The 24,068-nt window shown below is 42.3% G+C and overlaps 1 long non-coding RNA gene across 1 annotated transcript; it reads right to left on the bottom strand.

The window, feature by feature from the left end:
* Positions 1 to 286: 286 nt before the first annotated feature.
* LOC108449857 lies at positions 287 to 23,689 on the bottom strand. Its single transcript, XR_001866148.1, has 6 exons — positions 23,652 to 23,689; positions 23,286 to 23,450; positions 20,061 to 20,140; positions 18,766 to 18,892; positions 4,890 to 4,979; positions 287 to 4,341 (listed from the first exon to the last, which is right to left on the bottom strand). It is a non-coding gene; the product is annotated as an uncharacterized LOC108449857 (long non-coding RNA).
* Positions 23,690 to 24,068: the final 379 nt, after the last annotated feature.

Below are 24,068 nucleotides of genomic sequence, written 5' to 3' on the forward strand. Positions count from 1 at the left end.
CTAGGAAACACAGTACAAATAACAGTAATCTTAGCTTTGCTTTGTAGACTTTTATGTCCCCCCCTTTTATTTTATATCATTATTTTGCATTATAATTAATATTTCTGGCTTTGTTGCACTGTGCTGACATGAAATATCAAGGATGTTTTTTTTCTGAAGAGTTTGATACCTACTGGAAAGACTATAGCAAACTACAGCATAAGAATTATGGTTGAACTCAGCAATCTTACAGGTCTGTTCCAGCCTTAATGATTCTATGGTTCTATTCTATGACTACTGCTGGATGACTTGGACTGGGCCTGAACACCAGAAACAGAGTGTGAAAAGGGGCCAGTCTGCCAACAGCCCCTCCACAGGCATGGCTGAGGAGCCAGGACTCTGAAAGCAGGGTTTGAGATCTGGCCTGGGGATACTGTCCAGAGCTTGTGCTTTTGAGGAGATGGGAATGGGGTCTGCTGGGAATAGTTTAGGATTTTGTTGATTTAACCCTCTCAAGCTGTTTAAAAATAACATTTCCTGTGCTTAAAACATATCTCTGCTATTCCTGTGTCCCATGGTTTTTTATCACTCTTTTTTCTTTTTCTTTTTTTCTGGTTAATGAGCTCTCACAAAATGCCTGGAGGCACGTAACTACTCTAGCATGAAGTTTCGGGTTTAAGGAACTAGGCCTTGGGGCCCTTCTGACCAGGAAAAATGCCAAATACAGGATTTTACCTTAAAGGGTACCCAGGGGATCCAGAGATGGTAACAGCATCAGTTACCAGACTGGGTTTCTCCAGCACAAGCTGCTGGAGAAGCTGGGCAATGCTGGAGAAACTCAGCTTGTCAGATGGGAAACTGCTCATGGGGTATTCATGTCAAACAAGTGTCACATAGAGTAGGGCAACAGATTCTGCAAAGATTTTACTATAGCACACTGAGTCTGGAAGTTTAAAATGTCATAAGGAAAATGCCTTAATTTTTCAGGCCACTGCTAAAGGACTTAATCAAAATTCTCTGTGAAGAGCCTGAAAGCATCAAGAAATCCATCACCTGAACTCTTTGAGCTGGGCTTATTAATCATCAAAATAAAACAGTCTTTTTAATTTAAAAAATACACATGCAAATACTCATCTCTGTGCAAGAGGCTCAGGTTCAAGTCCTTTTTCTGCTCATTACAGGGGATTTTTTTGGCTCCCTCCTGCTGGAATTGCTTAATTTGTATAAAAAGTGAAGCATTCACCAGATTAGAGCTCCTGCCAGTATAATCTGGTTGTTGGCGTGACAGCTGTGAGATGGAAATGCCCCTGCAGGTTTCCAAACCAGGCTCATTTCAGGGAAGTGTCATGGGTCTGAGTGCTCATCTGCCATATCACCCCCTGCTGTTCACTGCCTCTCTGAGCCAAAAATCTGTCCCCAGGGATTCCTTCCCATCCCAGCACTGTCAAACTCGGCACATTCCTGTCGGTCAGCATTGAGCAATGAAGAGCTGAGGTTTCTCACCAACTCTAGGCTAAATCAGCACAAAAGGGATGGTAATTTCATCACATTTTATGTGCAAGCTCAAAGGCATCTTGGACTTGGTGTATCTGCTAAAAGTAGTCCAGTATTTATTAGCAGTTAAACAGTATTGCATATCAGAAAACACAAGAAAATAGGTTTATTGTGTTTTCTTGCCCCATCCAATATATTTGTGTTTATTTTGATTTTAGAAAAGAAACACTAGAGGAAAATTCACCAAATTAAATGTTTGCCAATGTTTTCACAGAAATATTTGCCACTGGAGGTCAGCTCCACATTTCCAACAGTAATTTAGTAACTCAAATCTATTATATCAAAAAACCCTCTGGACTCCTTACAGACTAGAGAGATGTTCATAGGTCATTTTAAGAATATCAACATATACTTTGAAGATTACTGCAGAATCCCCTCTGTGCTATAGATTCTTGTTGGACAAATTGTCCCTGAATCTATTTATTTGTATACATTTTTTGCAATGTTATGAGAAAGCATTGGTTTATCTAGCTAAAAGTGTCTTGCTGTAGTCACAAAACTGCACTGATATTTACCAGAGATAGCAATACTGACTGAGAAAACAATGGAACAGATTAAAAGTTACCTAGGAAAGATTTATTTACTCAAAATTGTTTAGTGAAACTCTACAATTTAAAACCACCCAAATATCAAAACAGATGCTATAAATGATTTCACTCAATCCCAATGCTCAGAACGCCTGAATTGATGATCTGTGCATTTCTTGAATGCCTTTTGCATCTTTCAATGTGCACATTTTTCTTTTCTTTCAAATGGAAAAAGGAAATTTCACCCAGGTATTCTCAAAAAATTGACAAACTTTAGACAAAAAGCCTATTCAAGTCAATGTAGGCTGGATTCATCAACCTTCAAGTTACAATGGCCAGCAGGCAGGCAGAAACTCAGTGGATGCACAGAATCCTCCCTGGAAATGCTCAAAGCCAGGTAGTTTTTTGGCCAGTCCAGGTTGTCCTGGCTCGGTGAGACCAATGTTGGGGCTGGCACAACGTGGTGCCTTTGCTGCACCTGCACTGCAGCTGTGGAGCAGCACCACTGGCCTGGCACTCAGGGAGACTTCCAATCTGCTTCAGCAGAACTACACTCACAACATACCCAGCAGTGGAGACCAGGGGCTCCAGGCCAGGCTGGAAGTGCAGCATCAATTCAGTGCCACACAGAAATGAACATGCACATGGAGAAAACCTGGGCTTTAGGCAGTCAGAGGCACATCCTTCCAGGCATCTCCTCATGCCTGCAGGCAAAGTCCGTCTGTCTGACACAATAGAGAGAACAAATTTAATAAGATCTTTTAAGCTTTTTGCTTCGTGATGAGGTTTTCAGCAGGCAGCTCTACAGCTCTATGCGATGGAAGACTTCCTGTCCTGCTGGCCAGGCAGAACATCCCCAGCTTACTGAGCCTCACAGAGTAGCAAAACCTCCACTTCCATCCTCGATGCTGCAGTGGAGAGAGCAGGGCTGCAGGCCAGCTCTGACCGAGTGACCCAAAAAGAGCGTGAGTGAGGAAAACCCTGACCTGACTAATTTTGTTGTTTAGTCAGAGTATCCAGGCAGGAGTCAGCTGCTGTTCATCCTTCCTCATACCTACAACATGAGTTAAGAGTCACAGCTCATTTTCTTGCCTGATCCTAGAGCAACACACATGCTCAAGGACATCTAATAAATATTTCTCCTAGCTCAAAGAAGACTAACATTTGTTCTTGCTTTAAGAAAAGATTATACCCTCTAAGTGTATCCTTGCATTGCTCTGGCTGTATGCAGCTGGTTTGGGATGAGATGTCTGCAGATTCTGGCTGGAATAACACTAATAAAACAAGAATCCAGAAATCCTTCAGTTGCATCAGGAAGCATATTCTGCAGCCAGAGGAAAACCCAGCACCTCAGATGCTCCCTGACAGAAGCACAGAGGTCTATTCCTCCCACACCAGCAGGGCTGGGTGATCTGGGCAGAGCTGTCTTTGCTGCTGAGGTTGGGCTTCTCAGTGAGGTGAGGACAACGCGAGTTTTTCTGGGGGAAGATTGGAAAATGTTTGTGTCCCTGGATAGTCTGTGGAAGCGTGTGGGTGTTTCTGCTTGCATGAGGGCCCAGTTCCACAGAATACTTAGGCACATGTGTAACCAGAAGGGACATCCATTAGAGTCCTGCAGAGACAGACACTTTCAGCCTCCCAGCTGCAGCAGGATCCAAACAGTTTTCCACGAAATCTCAATTGCTTTTCTTTTGTTCAAGTCACCACAACAGCTTTCATTCTGGCAAGTCCCTGACCATGTAGCAGCTGAATTAAACTCACTTTGAAGTTCTGCAGGTCCTCCTCCTCACAACGAAAAGTATCCATAATACAGGTAAGAGATCTTGCACTGCTAAATATTACCTGGCTACTAATGTGAAAAACAGAATGAATTCAATGCCAAAAAGCTGTGAGAAAGTTTGTGCAAAATCAACATCAATTATAGGGACTGTCTCATACCACAGCTATTTTACAGCAATTTCACTTTACATTCCTTGGCCAGCACTGCTTATTGAATAATTAAATGGCCAGATGACACACAACCAGATTCAAAAGCCTTGAATGTGAACGAATATCAGTTTCCCAGTTCTGAAAGGAATTTAATAATGAAAACTTCCACCTACTGTCCAGTTTACCATATTCTGGAGAAAGCTGAAAAGCTGTGATATCCATGAGATCATCTTCATGGTACTTTTTCCAGAACAGAAGGAAACCTGAGCTGTTGCCTCACAGGGGAACAGGATTTGGGATGAAATCCCTCCTCTTCTCATCTTCACATAATGAAGCTTTCTGACCAGGATTCCTACACCATAAAACAGACACATCATTAAACCAGACACTTCATTAAAATTGGAAACACATTTAAAACTGAGAGTGTGGGGTAACTTCCTAGAACTATAAAGAAAATAATTACGATCACAGCAAAAGAAACATTTTTTTCACCTAGTATTATTCAATATGCATTGAATATATAGTATTTATTATAATATATAGTATTTAATACGCATTGTACACAGTGCTTTGTGTTGTATAAAGACACTGTGTTTCTCAGCTTATAAACAGTTAATTGTAATAATATCTCGCATTTCAGCTGCAAAGCTAGACATGTATATTTTCTGAATGTGTCAAATAAGCAAGACACCAAGTAACCTTGGTGTATTGAGAAAAACGTGTTTAAACCACATGCCAAAGTAAACAGGAAAGCTAAACTCTTGGTTGGGGTGTGTTTGTTGTGGTGTTTTGTTGGTAATTTTTAAGCATCCCAATATTTTATTGGAGCCCTAATACATATTAAAATGAAAATATATGGAAAAGTGTTGATTCATCTACAGAATGAATTCACACACCCACCTGGAAAGACACTTGAAATTTTGAAGAGTGTCAAAGCATCACTTTGCTCACATGTATTTTCCTTCTCCTGTTTATAAATCCAGAATGTACCTAAATAAGTGACAGATTTAGTCAGACTAAGTTTTAAAGTGAAATGGCAGCAGAGACCCTGTTTTGTACAGAAAGCCATCCTGCAGAGAAGTAGGGATGAGGCAGCTGCAGGAACTTAAACTTTGTGCCAAGGGGCTCCAAGCAGATGAACAGTCAGGACAAAATATGGAGGAACTCCTCACCAAGGCAATAATCACTATCTGCAAAATCGTTGAACAAGGTAAACCAAAAGTTTCCTTGATGAATTTGCATTTCATGAGTAGAGGACCATTCACTTTATTCACTCAGCTATATCATGTCTGATAAACATACTTTTCCATCATACCTTCTGGGACTTCTTTAAAGTACCTACAGAATTAAAGCCCAAACTTATGAATTGTACAGCCAGTGTGAGGGAGATGGTGAGAAAAGCATCACCCCCATACAGCAGCCCAGGCTCGTGCCAGATTAGTGTCTGCATTACCATGGCCTGATGTAAACAGAAAAGAAATTTCCTGTCTTGGACCACACGGCAGGGGATGGGGGATGTGACCTGTAAATGTGGGGAGGATGAAAGGGTAAAGCCTCTAAGTACACAGAAGAACAGGCCTGTGAGTAATGAGCCCAAGTTAGAAATGCCACTGGAGACTCACACTTTCAATGAATTGCTTAAAAAAGACTGGTTTGCACGTTTGTCCTAAGTACGCCCTGGGATTGCCCTATGAAAGAGAAATACCTTGTCATTCCAAGGAATAAACAGACTGGAATTTAATTCAGGCAGGTGCTGGCTGCTGATGGATCTGTGTCCACCTACCAGCTATGTCTGTTTACAGGGCATCTGCTCAGCTCAAACACAGCAGGGTGATGCTGCAGTTTGCACTGTGGGCCAGCAAAACTGATGGGAGGCTTTCTTGCCTGCCCATCGTCCATCCCTGGAAGACCAGTCAGCTTTAGAAGATTAATTAGCCCAGTTGGTGCCTATTAAACTACTGCCTCGGACACAGAGGCAGGGTAATCCTGGCAAGGGATCTTAACATGCTTTGGGTAATGCTGTTATGATCAGCACCATCCAGAACACCTGGCAGGAGATAATGTCCAGACTTTTGGCTGAAAGACGGACTCACAGAGAGGGCCCAAGGGAGCAAAGAGAGGTCGGGACATCTCCACCAACATTCCAGCACAAAGAGGCAGAAGCGCAAGAGAACCTGTTTGAATTAGGATGTTAGCTGGACCGGGATAGATGGGAATTGTTACTACAGAGAAAACCAACATCCACTGGTCTGAACTGTGCAATACTGTGAGGATCTCCATTGCTGGGATTGTGTGAAGCCTGCTCTTACGCTTCTGGCTGTCAGATTCCACTTGAAATCTGTGTTTCTTTTTCACTTTGTGGATGCAGCAGCATCTGTCTCAGGGGGAGGGATATGCATAATTAAGTACAAATTGTGTTCTTATGATGCAAGGCAGACTCATCTAATACTTCACAGGTACCACCATCTCAAACAGCTTGGCAGGAATTTACCAGTTGTGAGGCTGGGATTTAAGAACAGCAGTAAACTTCAGGACTGCAGAAGTGCTCCTGATGCACCGTGGTCCAATCCTGCTCCTGGGAACAGCTGTGTAAGACCACACTTATGGCTGGGCTGGTATTTTGAAGGGAAGCTTGGTTTACATGTTTTTCCTCCTTTTCCCTTAAGACAGCCTTCACTTTAAACCCAAGATTTCTATGTTTAGCACAGGGGGACAGTGCTGTCAAGCCACTCCAAGTGGCTGGGGTGTGTAATGTTCAAGACGCTCAGTGGAGAAGACTAAAAACCCCCCTTAAGTAATCCCTACAGAAAGTGTGGAGGAGTGCCATAAATTATGTCAAAATGCAGGAGAGCCATTTAAGAGCAGCTGACTGGTTTGCTGGTTGTAGTTGTGCTGGAATGAAGAGAGAACGAACTGTCACCAGGGCTGTGAGATGAGGGATGTGGCTCCTGAGTATGCAAAGAGATCAAGAACGGGCAATTCTGTGGTTTCCATCTCTCCCAGGCCTGACATTTCCCCTCTGCCATGACCAAATTGGGTAGGATAAGCTCACTTTTTTAGCAAACGCTCAGTTGATGAATGTCAGCTGTTTATCACAATTTTTTTGCCTTTTGGCTCGACCTGCAAAGTATTTTTGGCTTTTGGCAAAGGGTATTGAGATAGGTATTTCTTTCTTTCTTTCTTTCTTTCTTTATTTGAATAAGTAAAAGTACAAGCCACAAATTTCCCTGATGATAGCTCATCCCAGACTAAGTTTTTGCTACTGCAGCTCCTGGCTCAGCCTTGGCAGGTGGCTGATAATAAAGATAATTCTATCATTAATAATGATAACAGTATCATAAATAATAATAATAAATAATATTAATAATAATAAATAATAATTAATTGATAATATGCTGCACAATCCAACAAGGAGCTTTATCAATCAAAACAAGCCCTCAACAGGAATGTTCAATCACTCTTCTCTAGTGGAATCAGCCTAAACATAATGCTTTCATCCCAAGATAATATTAGTCTGCAGGTTTGGATCTGTTCTCACTGCTCCAGGACTATTTATTTCTTCATACCTTGAGGGTCTACTAATTAGCAACCTTCCTCCACACCCTGTGATATCACTAAAGTAATCTCAGTGTAAGCAACTACTTTCTCATGGTATCTCTGAGGGAGTAGAGAACAGCTGGAAAGTCTGAGCAGTTCTCCAAGAGCAGTGATTGAAAGATGGCAATAGCATTGCTTATGCAAGTAAAGTACCCTGACTATGAAAGATATTTACTCTCAGCTCAGTCCAGAATCAGTAGATAGCAGAGTGATAGTCTGCTGTATCTCTCAATCATTTTTTGTTCCCCCCTTGCCCACCTTCCCATTTGCCTTGTCTTGTTCAGCATGTGGGGTCTTGCATAGGCAGAAGACTCTCAGCACATTGAGGCAAAGTAACAACAAAACCAGGACCTGAATATGAGTTTCATTAGGAGTCTGGGAAAGCAGCTGAGAGGTTGGTACTGCCTGCATGGAATTACTCAGTGATTCCCACACTTCACAAACCCTCTGATTCACAGTTTCTCACACAGGACAGCTGGGATAACATGTTTGAAAGATGAATTTTACACTGCTGAAGTCTCTTTTCAGGTAGTTTCTAATAACACGGTGGGTGTTTATTTAAAACATAATTGCTGGCATCTTTTTTCCACATTACTCACTTCGCTCCTCCACAACACGAGCTAATTTAAAGGCCTGTCATTAAATTTGCAAACTCATTCTGCAAAGTTCAAAACTGAAGATGGGAAAAAGTTTTCTCCCTGTTAAAAATGCACTTCAGACCAGAGTGACCCTGATGCAATCCAATGGCAGGTCTTACTCAAAAGATGAGCCCTCGTAGGAAAACCAGTGGTTTCCAACAGCCCCTGTGATACCTGCCATTAATTGCCTGCTCTTGCTTGCCTAGTCTCATGGCAGCCTCCTGTCCTTCGCTCCTTTGTGTTCCTGTTCCAGCTCTTCCTTTTGCTCCCCTTCAGCACCATTTTAGAGAGGTAATAAAACCCTTGTGCTGATAGAAAGAACCAGATACAAATGGCTGTGTGAACCTGCTTATGTTTATAACATGAAGCCAGGGAACAGGCTGGCCTGGGTTCTGGTTTCCAACTGCAGCATAAATCCATCAGTGAATGTGTTACGACCCCAGGGAAAAAAGCAGAAAGGTACCAGCAGACACTGCGGGACATCCATCGGAACCCTGTCTCTTAATTCTCCAGAAGTGTGAAAGATGGAGGCTTTCACCCCAAACTAGATGAGCTGTCATTTCGTTTGTTGGTGGGGACTCCCTGCAGGAAGGAAGCAGGGAGATGGTATCAGATCAGGAGCATTAAATACCTGGTTACATGTTTGAGCTCCTCCTCAGCTGAGGAGGCACTGGGGCACCTCGGAGCAGTGTCCTGGGTCACATGCTGTTCTTGCTGCCCCTCATCTGGCTGCACAGCCAGCATCATTGGGACATCACCCTGATGGTCTTCCTTCCTTAAAGCAGCTATTAATTGAATAATATCATCCATTATAGTAACACCAGGCCAGGCTAGATGGAGCTTTGATCTACTTGGTTCAGTGGAAGGTGTCCCTGCCCATGGCAGGGGGGGTGGAACAAGATGATCTTTAGGTTCCTTCCAACATAAGTTGTTCTATGATCCTCTTTCAGCCACTCAGGGAGAAGCGTTTAATTAATGAATATAGAACAAACTTTCCTTTGCCAAGCTTGATGCACATAGCATTTACCAAACCCAGCCCTATCCCAGAATGACAGCAATTTCCTTCACCAGACAGCAGCTTTCAAAGGGAAAGCTGGCACAAGTGGCTTCTCAGAACAAAGGAAAGCACATAACAAGAATATTTTTTCTTTTTTCCTTTGAATGTTCTGCATGCAAGGCTATGTTAAGTACAAAGCAGATGACAAGCTAAGAAGATTGTTTCGGCTGATGCAGGAGTCTGTCTCTGTTCTGGTGGAAAGAGATGACAGCAACATGTGCAAGACAGCCTGGCTGAACTGCAGCCTTAATGTGAGATGTTCACATCTCAGTAGACTTCAAGATAAATGGCCTTTATCTTGTCTTCCATATGGTTTTGCTTTCCATGTAAGTAAGTGAATCATAACATTATCTGAAAGAGAGCAGCTTATCTGACTGCGCCAAGCTGGGAAAGGAGGGAAGAAGGAACAAAAATTTGGAGGGCATAGAGAAACCCTCCATGGAGGATCCTCATGGAGTTTGACAAGATGAAAATGGTGCAGAAGTAATGAGCAGCTCAGGAGGCTGAAGAGAGCCTGCCCAGCAGATGGGGTGAAAGGCAGTTCTGGATCTGGATGAGAAGGGATCATCTCCCTGGCATTGCTCACTCTCTCAAGGGAGTGTGCGTGCATCAAACCACTCACTGGTCAGTTTGCTTCAGGCCAAGCACACATTTAAGCACGTAGGTGGTTCAGAGTCTTGGAGCAACGGTTCAAGGGAAGGTTACCTGTCACCGCTGAGATCAGTGGGAATTTTGCTGAGAACGTCACTGGGGCTGTGCACACCGTAATGCTCTAGAGAAGAAGTAGGAGCAACACGGCAACAGGCTGTACTTCAGCATTATGCTCACATTACTAACACTGCATTCACAGAGTAAGTTAGGAGCTGCAAATACTGTCCTTCAACCTAGCAATATTTTATACCTTAACATATTAGTTGTCAAGGTTAAAGAGATATGAAATACATGTTAAAAGCCAAAGCAAATGCACTCAATGAGAGGGCAGACCCATGCTTCAAGAAGTCTTTGGTTTTATAAGCCAATTTAGCCGAGGTCTATTAAGAGCTCTTCCTGGTGAAAGAGTATTTTCTCCGCTACAATCATATCAGCCTGTACTCTGGGTTAATGGAGATAAATACTACTGCCAGATTTTGTTCTTTCCCTGCATGTAATCTAATGCCAGATGGTTCTGAATGGGTATTAAATCCCCCATGTGCATGACCTCCCCAAGATTTTTATCATTAGAACCTCAAAATAATTCAAGGAAAGCGTTCCCTAAGCCCGATCATAAACCTCCTAATGAGGAGCTGAAGTCACAAAGAAAATCCTTTTTAAAATTCCCAGTTGGTGTTTTTTTCCCTCCTTTATGACAAACAAGCAAGAATTCAGAGATGCTTTAAAACTGTTTTAAAACATAAAAACACATAAAAAATGAGCATTCAGGTTAACAGTTCAGGTTCCCAGCATGGTTCAGAGATGTAGAAACTGAAAAGCCATCGTCAGCCTCTAATGCACAGGCCAGTAACATCACCATCCCTCAATGCACATAGAAATTACTCTGTCAGTAACCGACTGTTTTATTCACAGTGCAACATAACACCTTGTGTCAGAATAAATAAGATCCAATGTCAAACAAGAGATTCAAATGGGACCTTACCTACACAAAAGTACAAGGACTTACATGAACACTATCTTCACACTAACTGGAGCTAAGCAAGAGAAGCTAAATTCCCAGAGATTTTTCTTAGGAATTTTCTGTCTCTCACTTGCACAGAGTGGAGGATACATTTTAATGATTTTACATTTGGTTTTCTACTTGCTGTTTACTGCATTGCACCAAACCTTACTTGCTGCCTGTTGCTTGAGCACATAAGAGAAAATTGTTCATATCCTCATGGGTTTTCTGTACTTCTCATTAGTGGATTATCCAAAACCAACATAAGTATTCCTGCAGCTAAATCACATGTTGCAAGAATAGGGAAGGGTGAGAAATAATAAAAATAAAATTTAACAGTTTCAGAAATTTTGGGGTGTCCAGCCTGTCCAGAAAACTTTACAAGGGCCTTTACACTGTGCATGCAAGACTCAGTTTTCATTAATATCTGTCTCAACTGGGAATACGCAACACCTGCAAAAAACCCCAATCCTTGGCCAAAACCACAGGATCAATAATCCTGAAAGACTTTAGTTTGGGTAACTGAGGAAACTGAACCCAGTTCATCAGGAGGGTATTCAAATGCATGTGACCTTAACCGTGGGAACATCTTGCCTTGTCCTGAAGTCCCACACTCACCTTCCATCACCTAGGAAGAGGAAACTGGAAGATAACATACTACTTCCAAGATCTGGCACTAGAACAGAGCCCCCCAGCATAGCAAGAGACCATTTATTTAGAAATAAATGAACAAAATATAAACAAAAATACAAAACTTCCCTCAACACCCAGAAGCACCCTGTCATGTCACCACTGATGGCATCACTGTGCAGCACATGATTTCCCCAAACCAGAGTCACTCTCGCCCACTTCTCATGCAGCCACACAGACAGTGTGTGTACAGGCACCTGCTCTGTATTCTGACAGAGATGCAGGTGGTCTCTGGAATGGGAGAGGTAGGGACCCTTTGCCAGAGCTCAGAGCTGAACCAGGAGCACTGAGCTCCAGACACTGAAGAAAACAACATCCTGATAGGTAATATCAGTTCATTAAACATTTGAATGTAAATCTGCCTCTTCTTACCTTCAGCCTCAGATATCCTGCCCTCATTACAACCTCACCTTTTATGCAACTTTATCCTGTTCACCCTAATTCCATTCCTGTTTCATATTCACTGTTTATGTCCTTGTGGATCCCCACACCCAGTCTCCAACCGTCTCTCCTGCTTAATCCTCATTGCATTTATCTCCACACTTTCCTTATCAGCCTTGTTAGCAGCTCATTACCTCCCAGCATGTCCCTGACTCCCATATTCTAATCAAAGCCCCTTTTACCTGGTTCTGGTCGCTGTCTATCCACCCACTCCTCACAATCCTTGTGCACGCTGTCTTCATTGGGCATCTCCACTGAGGCCAGTTTGATGTCAGTCATCCCCATCCCAAACTATCATTTGACCTGCAAGAGGTGTTTGTCTGGACAAGGAAATAGTTCATGTGGTGAAACACTGCCAAAGACTTAGGGCCAAAGCCCTGTGTGAAATCAGAAGGCATCAGAACTGGGAATGGAGCACAACCAAACTCAGCAACAGTAGTTGCCCCCATCACCACTTGGGGTAATTTTCCTCCCTAGCACCCTGGCCATGCCCCAGCATGTCCTAGGTTACAATGCAAGATGTGCCCACATCTGTATTCTATCACCATCTTCATGAGCTGTTAAAAGCAGGTGGGGCAGTGCTCCCTGCCTCCTCCCTCAAGACTATGTCCTGTTAATGGCCCATCAGTGCCTTGTCTCATGACTCATCATTCCATCGTGAGATGCTCCACCCAGAGGGAGAAACCAAGCATCCCATCCTGGATATAAACTGCGATTTTTGAAGACCACAAGCAGCCTTTTTCCCACTGGATTTCCAGAGGACAACAGCTACATACCTACCACTGAACCTTCTGAGGAAGACCAGATCTTTCTACACAGGATCACTGCTTCAACAGAACCACATCCATTCACTCCAGGAGGACTGCAGCCACCACCTTATCGGACTGCTACTGCTACCCTGACTAGCAGGGTCAGGTCATATCTGTCTCTGTCAGTTTAAATCAGTTTTGTTCTTTTTTTTTTCCTGCCTTGTTTATATATATAAGTAAAGAACTGTTATTCCTATTTCCCATATCTTTGCCTGTAAGCCCCTTGATTTCAAAATTATAATAATTCGGAGGGAAAGGGGGTTGCATCTTCCAAGGGAGGTTCCTGCCTTCCTTAGCAGACACCTGTCTTTCAAACCAAGACACAGCAGCACCATTGTGGGCTGTGCAGGAGCAGCAGAGAAAAGGCAAAACAGGGTATGGAAGGAACTAATGAAGCTGTGCAGAGCCCTTCATCCTGCAGCCACTGAAATGCTGCCCAAGTGCAATATTTTACAGCAGCACGCAAGCTATTTGTCATCCCAAGCCGAAAATAAAAAGAGTTGTTGGTTTCTGTCCATTCCTTAGATGCCATGTTTCAAAAGAACAAAGGAGCAATGCTGCCACCAGGCCTCACCAGAAAGGGACCTGCTGGGGCTGGAGGACAGGCCCCTTGTCCTGGGGAAACCTAACACTGACCTGGGGTATGGGATACAGGCTGCAGGACCCCAGGATGTTCCATCTCTGGGGATGAGGAGTATTTCTGGCACATCATCCTGGCACCTCCAGCAGGCCGAGAGCAAGGAGGGAGGCATGGGGTGAGCAGGCTTTGCTCTGCAGCACTTTTGAGGCAAAGCAATTTTACTAAAAAAGGAACTTGGAGCACTTCAGTCCGTCAAGCATTGAGGCTGTGCCAGGTCTGTCTGCATCCCGCTGCAGTCCCAGGAGGAGGAGGCAGTGAGAAGAAAATGGCAATGTACACCCTGCTCTGCCCTGATGACGCAGGGCCAGCCACAAGTGAGCCCGAGGGTTTTAGCCAGCCCACAGAAGGGTGGGGAGAAGCACACGGGGATTTGGTGGCTGGTCTCACGAAGCAGCAGCAGGGGAGTGGTGGGGAGTCTCTCCCTGTTTTCCCCTTCTTGCTCCTTCTGCCCAGTGATGCTTGCACGTTCTTCAGGGCATGAACCCACTCCTGCTGTGTGTCTGTGTCTCACCCATGCTCTGGGACATCACACTCGACAGGGACCCCCTGCCCCGGGGGCTACTGTCGTGGGTAACAGCGCTCTCAAAATCACAGTTCTGGCCACACGGATAATATCAACTTATTATAGAATTTCCCTTTTTAGCTGTGCTGCAGACGGCATTTCCAGATCTCTGTAAAGCATTCTTGGTTTTTCTTTCCATCCTTCAGTGCAACTTGACAAGTTTTGTGGTTCTTTTCTTAATAAGCAGGTTTATTTTATGTCACTGAGCACTGGCAAGGACAGAGAGGCTTTTAAGTCACAGTAATCTGAATTTTAGAAATAACAAGCTACAAAGATCTGTGATTAAATGCGGAGCATGCAAGGGCAGCAAAAACAAGTACTCTGTGTTCTTTAAAAGATCATTTGGGTAACAGTGACATAACCTAAGTAACCGGTTGCAGTCCAATTTAATCAGCAAATATGCCTCTGGAGCAGAACCATCTAACTTAGGAAAAGAAACAGAAGTACAGACACCACTAGTAGGAGAAATTACTGCATTCCACTTAGACAAAGATTAATTATTATGAATCACTCCAAAAGTACATTTGCCCCAAGTGGGAGTACACGGTCTTCTATTCATCAAGTTGCTTTCAAATAATCATTAAACATCTTAAGACAGAAGAAAATTTTGTTCACCCAAAACAAGCACTACAAAATGAGGACCACATTTTTTAGTTTGGAGCATTTTGATCAAAAGTAGCTGCCCAAAAGTAGGACGGGCAGATCATCTGCTAGAAGAAATGTGTGTAGATGCAGAGGACTGCTAATTCCAGTATATTTTTTCATGTAAGAGTTTTCCTGTCAGTGCTGATTTTTCCATATCATTTTTATCATAAGTTCACCAAATTAAATTTATATTTGCTACTAAATTTGTCCAGTTTAAGGGCCTCAGATATAACCTCAATGGCATCTCAAAGGATCATAAATCAGATTTAAAGCCAAAAGTCATCTCAGTTAAATGTTTTGAAGAAAAATGAACATGGTGGTTTCAGGAAGGGCAGGAGTAGGTGTCTTAGTAAGGTCTCCCTTTGCACAGGGGTTCTATTAAAAATACTTCAGAAGGATGATGGTGGGACAAGTATGTCTGAAGCAGACTGGGTTATTAACAGCAGACTTGGCTCCCCTTCACCACTTACATTTCATTTTTAATCTGTCTCTGGGAAGTCCCTGGTAGACATGTCCTTGTGACAGTGCTCCAATAGAGCATTGCTCTGGGTAAGACAATGTTCAAGAACAAGAACACAGTTCAAAATAAAATTACTTTGTCTTTTACAAGAGAAAAGAAAAAGTGCAAAACTAAAGGACAGCAGGAAGCAACTATGTTAACAACTGGAGAATATTACTGTTTTATTAAATTATGGATATGGAAAGCTTCTTCTGTGAAATGTTCCCCAAAGCATGACCCCATTAGCATTCCTTAGCATTTCTGGTGGGATGGGAATGAGAAACTTGTTTCCTTTTACTTTGCAGGGCCAGGGTTAGGCACAAAGCAGGCAAATATCAGATGATCCTGGGGTCCCTTCCAACTCAGTATATTCCATGATTTCTACGATAATTTGATCAGCAGAACCCCAGATGCTGAGGTTGATTTCACAGCCAACTTTATCTGCGAGACTAAGAGATGGCCTTCTAGGTAAAGCATTCTTCCTTTTTTTAATAGTCTTTTTCTCCAGTGTTAGAGACATGGTTTAAGACTCAGTCCTCACCCAGCCCAAGCAGTGCTGATAGGCAGTGCTTCCACCGACACTTTTTCCATTACAAAGTAATGTTCTACCCAAACATACTTTGTTTGACAGCAGTAAGTCAGGGCAGCTCTTTTAATCATACCCGAGACTGAACTAGGCCAATTTTTTAAAGGGTATAAAATTTGGTGACTTTTCAAAGGAAACTTTTTTTTTTCCTTTTTAGTGGTACAGTCCAGCACTCCCTGTTCCTGGCAGCAGCTCAGAAGTGGTCTGAGACATGCATCTTTTTGTGTCAGTTCTGACCCAAATGAAATCAAGAAACCTTGGAAATCTCACAGGAGATGGATTTTTGTGCGTTTTCCAATTTAAAGAGGTGGAGATAAACCAAGATAAGTGTCTAAGAAAAGATCTGCAGTATGTGGAAGGTTCATCAATTACTAGATATGTCTGCCTTTATTTTTATGGCCTTACACTTTTCTAGAGATATGCCTACAGGCACTTGATTAACGCTGGAGTAGTTATGTAAATGAATTAATGGGACAATAGATGTAGTAGAGGAAAGCCTTAATTCTTAACTCTGACAAATGCTTGCTTTCCAAAGGAGAGATTGTTTTAATTGCTCAGCTAGTTCCTCAGAATTGGTTAGAAAGGACAGGGAGAGGACCTTCAAAAGCCAAGCAATTCTGAGGCTTTTCCCAAGCAGCAGCAATGATAAAAGGAAAAAAGAAAAATGTTGTGCTTGTTTCTGTTACTTAGATATTTCAAACACATTGCTTCAAATCAGCTTTTAAGTTTTTCTACCATACAGCAAAAAGAGAAAGAGACAACACCTTTATCTTCAGAACAGCTTGCTCACATCACACCACAGTTTATTTTGTGACTCCAATATACTCTGTGCTTCTTTTTCTCCAGTCCTTCATTACCACCTCACCATTAGCAAGTGTTGCTAAGTAACATTCTAGAGGCCCCTATAATTTTGCTACATGACTGCACTACAACCGCATGCTAATGCTTCACAAAGGCAGTAACTATCAGCAATAACCACTGTATTACTTTTAGGGAAACCATGGTACTTTCTCATTATGATTGTGTATGCTTCCAAGTTGCACCAGGGTAATTCACCATCGCTGGAGGCTGGGATGAGTAAATTCCCATGCTGGATTTACAGAAATCCTGGTGGTTCTCCCACTCAATGGACGTGTGCAATGAGTTGAGCTGTGACTCATTTCCCTGGCATATTGAACACATTGAATACCTGCTGTGGGCTTTATGTGTTTACCAGTTGCTGTATGGGCAGTACTGGGAGGGCACCCCTGGAATGAGCTGGCACCAAGCCAGTCCTCTGGGTCACTGGGATGTAGTGACCTCAGGTCTGTCACAGGGCTCCTGAAGGCTGCATCTTGACATCAAGATGTCACTACACAGTGGATGGGAAGAGGATGATCTTGGGAGGCTTGGTCCCTTGGTGCCTCAGCTGTGGGTGAGACTCTTGGGTGTAGGTGAAAAGAGGCAGGTAAGGGCAAGAAATCCTGAAGAAGGTCACTTTCAGAAACTAGGTATCATAAAAGTTTCATCAATAGGAACACGAAAAGATACACCAAGAAATTTTTAGCTTAACTTCTACCTGAAATGATTCACTGGTCCTACCCAGCCAGGACAGAATTAAAATCCACATTTCAATCAAGAGGTGATGCCAGTGCTGAAGTGGGATAAAGCAAGACTCCTATAAGCTGGGTCCCAACACACACAGAGTTCAGAGGAAGTTTTCTGCCTGCATAAAATTTGAGGAGTCAAACATATAATTACCATGAAAAAACCCAAAAAACATCCTTTTCATTGTGTGGTAAAAGAAATGAAAGGAAAATAAAATACCTCTAAAATTTCAAACTGCTGCACTTTGTCACCAATCCCAATTTGCCATAACAAGCCTTGCAGGAAGTTCAAAAGTTGCAGTGGGACAAAAATGGGCTTAAGGGATGTTGGACAATTCAGAAACATGATTCTAATAGCACCAGACAATGTCTGTGTTGACCTAAATATTTTACTCTTATGCCTGTTCTAAAGTGGATGCTGTATGCACGTATAAGCACGTATATATTTATAGATACACATTAATATACAGAGTCCATGTGTCTACATGAATGTTCATATTAACACAAATGTCAAGGAGAAGACTCCATCAATAGCTATAAAGGTTTAATTTCTTATCTAGTGCATTCCCTGTTTTACTTGGTTGAAGGCCTAGTATTTACATGTTTAATTATCTAAGATTTCCTCTCTCCCAAGGAACACACTGGTTTGCCATGTTCAATAAAGTAATAAAACGTAGAATAAATCTTTCTAGTAGAATAACTACATGATACTAAACCCACGTTTTATCTTATCCCCACCATGCACTTCAGTTTCTTTAAGTGTATCTTTGTAGCAACCAAACTTGCCATAAATAAGTCATGATGATATTACAGCTGAATGTAATTTCAAAGTCTCTCAGCAAGTTGTTAAGCGTTTGTTGTCTAGGTCACTGCTGAGGAAATTTGAAAACTCTGACATGATTTATGAATATTACTATATTAGTATTGCATAAAAGGCTATGGGGAATAAAAGCACATAAACCTTTGTTTAATTTCGTTCCAATAAAAATTTCATTTCTTATAGCAAAATAAACAAGTAAATCAATGTTGAATGATTCTGTTGTTTTATTATGTAACTTACAATTTGGCGCTAGATATCCAAGCCAAGAAAAATCTGAGACCCTGCTCATTTTTGTTGAAACATAATTAGTTACACTTAGAATTATTCTGCAGAGGTTGCTTCCTTGAATGGCATCCGTAACGTGACGTAAGAGAATAAAGTCCAGGAACAAAAGGCTTGGCTTTTTTCTCCCTATGTACAATTACATTATCCCTATTATTAGCCAATTTCTCAATGTAAACCTTTTTTTTTCTGAAGTTTACTCAACTGTTTATGGGATAATTAGTTTCCTAAAATTCCTACAACATCAGTGTTCAATTTAAGAGATGCTGTTACCTTGAGACTTGATGTTGTATGAATTGCATGGACATACAACTTCTCTTCCTCATCATGTAGCCCATCCCCATAACTGGGAAACAGTCCCATCTGTACGAGTCCCTCTCAGCACGTGGAATGGGAAATGCTGAATAATGAGAAGACAAAGTTAAAAAAGTCAAAACTTTGGCCATTTTTGCCAAATCGCAAGCTAATCACAGCTTATATTAATCACCTGCTGAAGATTCAGCTCTCCTTTAAGAAACTGAAGTCTGTGGGACTTGCACATGTAGGAGCACAGTGACATTTTGGAGGATGTGGCTGTTGCTGTCTAAAGCACCAAGTCTGTCGGCTTTTGCAACACCATGCAATCAAAATGTCCCTCACTCTAGTGAATGACTAACCTAAGCAAGTATAATTTCTAATTTATTGTAGGTGTATATAAATTAGTTTCCCAGAAATATTGCAGACATTTCTCGATCACTCGGAGGCAGTAATCCCCAAGTTTAACTAGGTTTTCTCTTGGACATACTGCTTGACCTTAGATGAGTCGTTTAATCTTTCTTTCTCTCTGTTTTGCTGTCTATTAAACTATGATAATATTGGCTCACATCACCTGCTGAATAAGCCAATATTCAACACAAATAGCTGATGTGAAATTAATATTTCTAAAGTACTCTGTTGCTGAAAAATGCTGTCAGTCCAAAGTGTACACTACTATAGTTATGATATACAATAGAAATCAGGCAAGTTGTGGGTATTCTTGAGCCAGCCTCTATATCTGCTACTTGACTTCGCATGCACACATCCAATGGAAAAGAGATTTAAAAATAAAAGTGTCCTTGAAACTAGGTAAGAAACTTTCAGCCAATGGAGAATGTCCATCAACACCTATCTGGGGCTACAGGTTTTTTTCCAGCCAGTTCAGTCCCATTTTGTTTCTTCATGCACTCAAATCCACCATTCTGGCTGTTAAAGGAGGAAGGGACAGCTTTGAGAGAAGGATTGTGGTAGGTCAGGGTACAGAAGGGTTTGAAAAGACCCCTCAGGGTTTTGATTTGCGATGCTTGCGTTGTTTGCACACACCTGATGAGGGTAGAGCATGAAGTGACAGCAGTCCTGCCATTTCCACATGTCTCTCACTCCATGCCCAAGAAGAGGTTCCAAAAATCCATGTTGCTGCCCACTCACCAATGAATTAAAATACATAACTACTCCCTTTGGCTGAAAATTCTCAGAGAAACAGTGACTGGCCCATCTTTTTTCCATCCTCAGAGAAAATATTAGCTTGATTTTCAGAGGCGAGCATTACATACCTCATGTCAAAGCCTTGTACAAATCCTAATGCATCATCTTCTGCCACAGAGCAGGAGGAACAAGGAGCTTTTCAGCATGCCTAAGAGAGCACAAAACAACTTTTCCCTTTAAAACTGTGAAGTCATCAGAAAGGGCTGAAATTTTAAAATGAATGTGATTACACTTATACTAAACAACTGCTGAATGGAATCTTCTCCCTCTTTCTTCCATGTCTCTTTAGCTCTAACTTTCTTCCACCTGGAAAATGCCCCGAACATTTTGGGTACTATCAGGAGCAAGAAACGACTGTCCAGTCACAGCTGGCTTGAGGCATTTCTGAAAAATAAGTCACTCTATTCTCATTGTTGGGCACAAAGTGGAACAGTGGGTGAAGCTGGTTTTTTCTGCCCCCCCAACTCCACATTTCCCCAGGGAATTCCAAAAGATTTCTCAGCATCCACCCAAGCAATGTCATGGTGCAGCTGTACTGTGTTATACCAGCCAAACATGTGTCCCTACTGCCCACAGATTTGTACACCTTTGAGGGAAGGACAGAATTACACAGCTGCTTTGGCCACAGCGTGGGTTGATTTGTTTGCATACTGTTTCATTATGAAAAAACATGGGCCTCTAGCTTCCTATAAAATGAAGAAAAAAACCCAAAGAAAACAACAGCCTGGAGATAAAAAGTCCCAAAGTTCTAGAAAATGTCAACTCCAAGAACTGAGGTGGGTGTAAAAACCACAAATTAAGCTTTACATCCATATACAGCATCTACGTTTGTTCTGAACAAGGCTCAATGGTGAGAGTGGGGAACCCTGTGAGCACTGCCTCCCACTGTGGACATGCCTCCCATTCCTGGGGCCAGAAAATGCCCCTTCCCATGGACACCCCCACAAAGCCTCTGTCTGTTCTCCACAGCACTGGGCAGGAGTTTTGCTTCCTCTTTGCAAAGCTGTTTCCAGCAGGATGGAAATGGGCTTTGCTCCAGATACTGGGAGTACATCCCCAGCAGTGTGTGAGCAGGTACCAGGGCAGGTCACTGGATACAGCACTACCTTTTGCACTGCTGTAATGGGTGGGGAGCTTAGAAGCCACTGCGTCACTCCAGGTCCAGTTGAGGACTGGGTTTGGCTCATTAGTCTTAGGCCAGATCACACACTGTCCACCTAGCACAAAGGGTGACACAATAATTCATCCTCATTAACCTACAATAAGTCAGGAGAGGACAGAAAATTCGCATATTGCCATTCATTAAAAACCCACTGAAATGTGACTCAAAAGGAACTAAATTAGAAATCTTTCAACCAACCCTTCTCCAAAATTTGAATGACATAGATTTTCATTTTTTTTTAACAAAAATCTTTTGTCAAATGTACAAAATGAAATGAACAAAATACCAAATCTATTTATCATGAACATCCTCATCTCTGTGAGATCTCTGTGGCAGCTGAAGGTATTACAGAGACTATAAGGCACAGAGTGCTTTAGAGTGAGAAAGTGCTTTTGAATAGGTTATAATTCATTTAAAACACACAAAATTATTTTTAATGCATGCAGTCAAAGCATTAGAAAGTCTTTTAAAAGAAAGGCTTTATAAATATTGGGTTATTCAATAGATGTAAGACCTCACTGATTCAGAGAGTGGAAATGAAAATTACTGTATAAAACTACTTTTACTGTGTCCTTTGCTGCTTTGGAAGTTAACCTAGATGCTATTGTATCTTGCAGAGATGACAACTACGTATTAGTTATTAGGTTATTAAAATCTTCATTCTTTCCAGAAGACATTACACAACTCACTTGCACCATGATATTTGGGAAAACGAAATGCTTGATCACCTTCATGACTTTCTCAGAGAGGCTGCATGGCAAGTGCACATAAATTTTTCAAATGACATTCAAGCACTGAGGAGGAGCTACTGAATTACTGGCAATGTGAGCTAATACTGAACTAATATGTACTTCATGCAAAATTTTGCTTTGGCCAGAATTGCTGGTTGGAACTTGTAGTAAGAGGCTTATCAGAGGTTTGCCAGGGGGGTCTCTCCGGCAGGCTGTGAGCTGCAGTTGGAGCTGCCTTTCCTTCAGTTTGCTCTGAATTTAGGACATGCTTGTGCAGCTCTGCTATAAATTTTCAGCTGGAGAGGAGACAGAGAGGAACCCAAGAGACCTGAAGCAAAGGGATAATCCCAGTGCAAAGTCAAGCCTTGGGTGAAACTGAAAAAGTGAAAAGTTTTTTGAGGCTCAGACTGGGTCTAAGGCCATCTCATCCGGGCTGGGGAAGCTGTGGACTCAGGAGAGATGAAAGCATGCAGTTTGCTTGTTTTAATGACTGGGCTGCCTGTAGCCAGAAAGGCATCCCCACCCCTAGATAAGAAGACCCACCACCCCCACAGAGCCATACACAGGGAGCTCAGTTCCCACCAGACAGAAGCTCAGTCCATCCCTCCATCACGGCCTACTTGACCACTGGCACAGCAGTGAGTCGAGTTTCACAGGGAGAATTCACACCTTAAATCTTTTAAAAATCCAAAGAAAATCCCAACAGGACAAGCTTCATCAGCTGCACCACTGAGTACAACAAAGCACATCACTCTCCTCATGATCTTTGTCTCAGCAAAGACAATAACAACAACAAAGACTTGTTTTCTGCTCTCCCAAGTAAAGAAATGGTTGTTGTTCCCTTAAGAAAGCTCTTCCCAGTTCACAGGAAGATTTCCCTGATATTTTGCCAAGAGTTGTATAACAAACGGCTGATGAAACAAAGAACAAGAACAGGCCATAGAGAAGAGAGGAAATATCTAAAAGGAGGAGAAGGACAAATGAGTCTTCAGAGAGTATGAGCTATAGAGAATGTGCTGAGTTTATGTCTGGTATATTTTGCTTCATTTCCAGTAATTCATGCCCTGTATGTCTCTAGAAACAGATAGATGAAATATTTACAAAACCCACACCAGTGGACCTGAGACAAGTTGTGAGAAAAAGAAATGTTTTCTAAGTTTTGACAGTCCAAATAGATTTGTCACTAGGCCAACACAGAATTTTCCCCTTCTAACTTGGGCTGAAAAAAGCAAATAGGATCATTTCTTCTGTGCCTGATTTCTCTGTCCAGTGGATTCGCTCCACCACTGCTACCCCTGCACTGGATGGTCCATGGACCTTAGCCAGCACCTTTCCGTCACAATTCTTGTTTTCTTTCAGGAGTTGAATAGTGGTTAGCACATGGACAGGACTATACAAACCTCCAAAGACAAAGGCACCCAGCAGATACTCTGAAGGCATTTTGGTCAGAGGTCTCCCAACAAGGCGCCATCACTGCTGTCAGGCACTGGGAGGGGGACAGCGAGTGTACTGCTGACACACTGTTACAGTGGGGAAACTGCAACACGCGCATCAAACAACAAGGCCTGTGGAAAAGAAACATATATAGAGACCGATTCTTGATAGATGTTTCAGAGAGATGTTTATTTTCCCAGCCACATGGCCAGGATCTGCCGAGGAACTACATTTCACCTGTTTATTTTTAACAAAAAGAGATTTAAAACTTAACATTGAAACAACTGGATAAACATAACAAGAACAGTTTCAAAACAAAACAACCCACCCACCTGAGACTTTAAATGTCCAAACAGATTCTCTGGAACATCTTAAGGCTGACAGAAGGGAGATAGGACTCTCTGGGCATGCTTTGTGGGGAAACTGAGGCAGGAGAGGGTTTCTTCCATTTGTACCTGTTGGAACTCTAAACAACAATAGTTAATTTCTTCCCTCCCCCTCTTCATCCCCCACTCGGCATTGGAAAGGGACTTTTGGGGAAACAATTGGCAAAGGTATAGTTTTATGAGGGAAACCATGGGTGAAAAAACTGATTGGGAATACACTGGGGGTAAAAGGGTAAAAGGGAAAGGTGAGATTAGGAAAGGGAGACTGTAGGGGGGGCTTACAATGGAGATATTGTCTAACATGACTACGATTTTTAGCATATATAGTGCCTTTTACAGAAACACCATCAGGCCCAGTGACCT

Source organism: Corvus brachyrhynchos, unplaced genomic scaffold, assembly GCF_000691975.1.
Source record: "Corvus brachyrhynchos isolate BGI_N302 unplaced genomic scaffold, ASM69197v1 scaffold91, whole genome shotgun sequence".
Lineage (NCBI taxonomy): Eukaryota > Metazoa > Chordata > Aves > Passeriformes > Corvidae > Corvus > Corvus brachyrhynchos.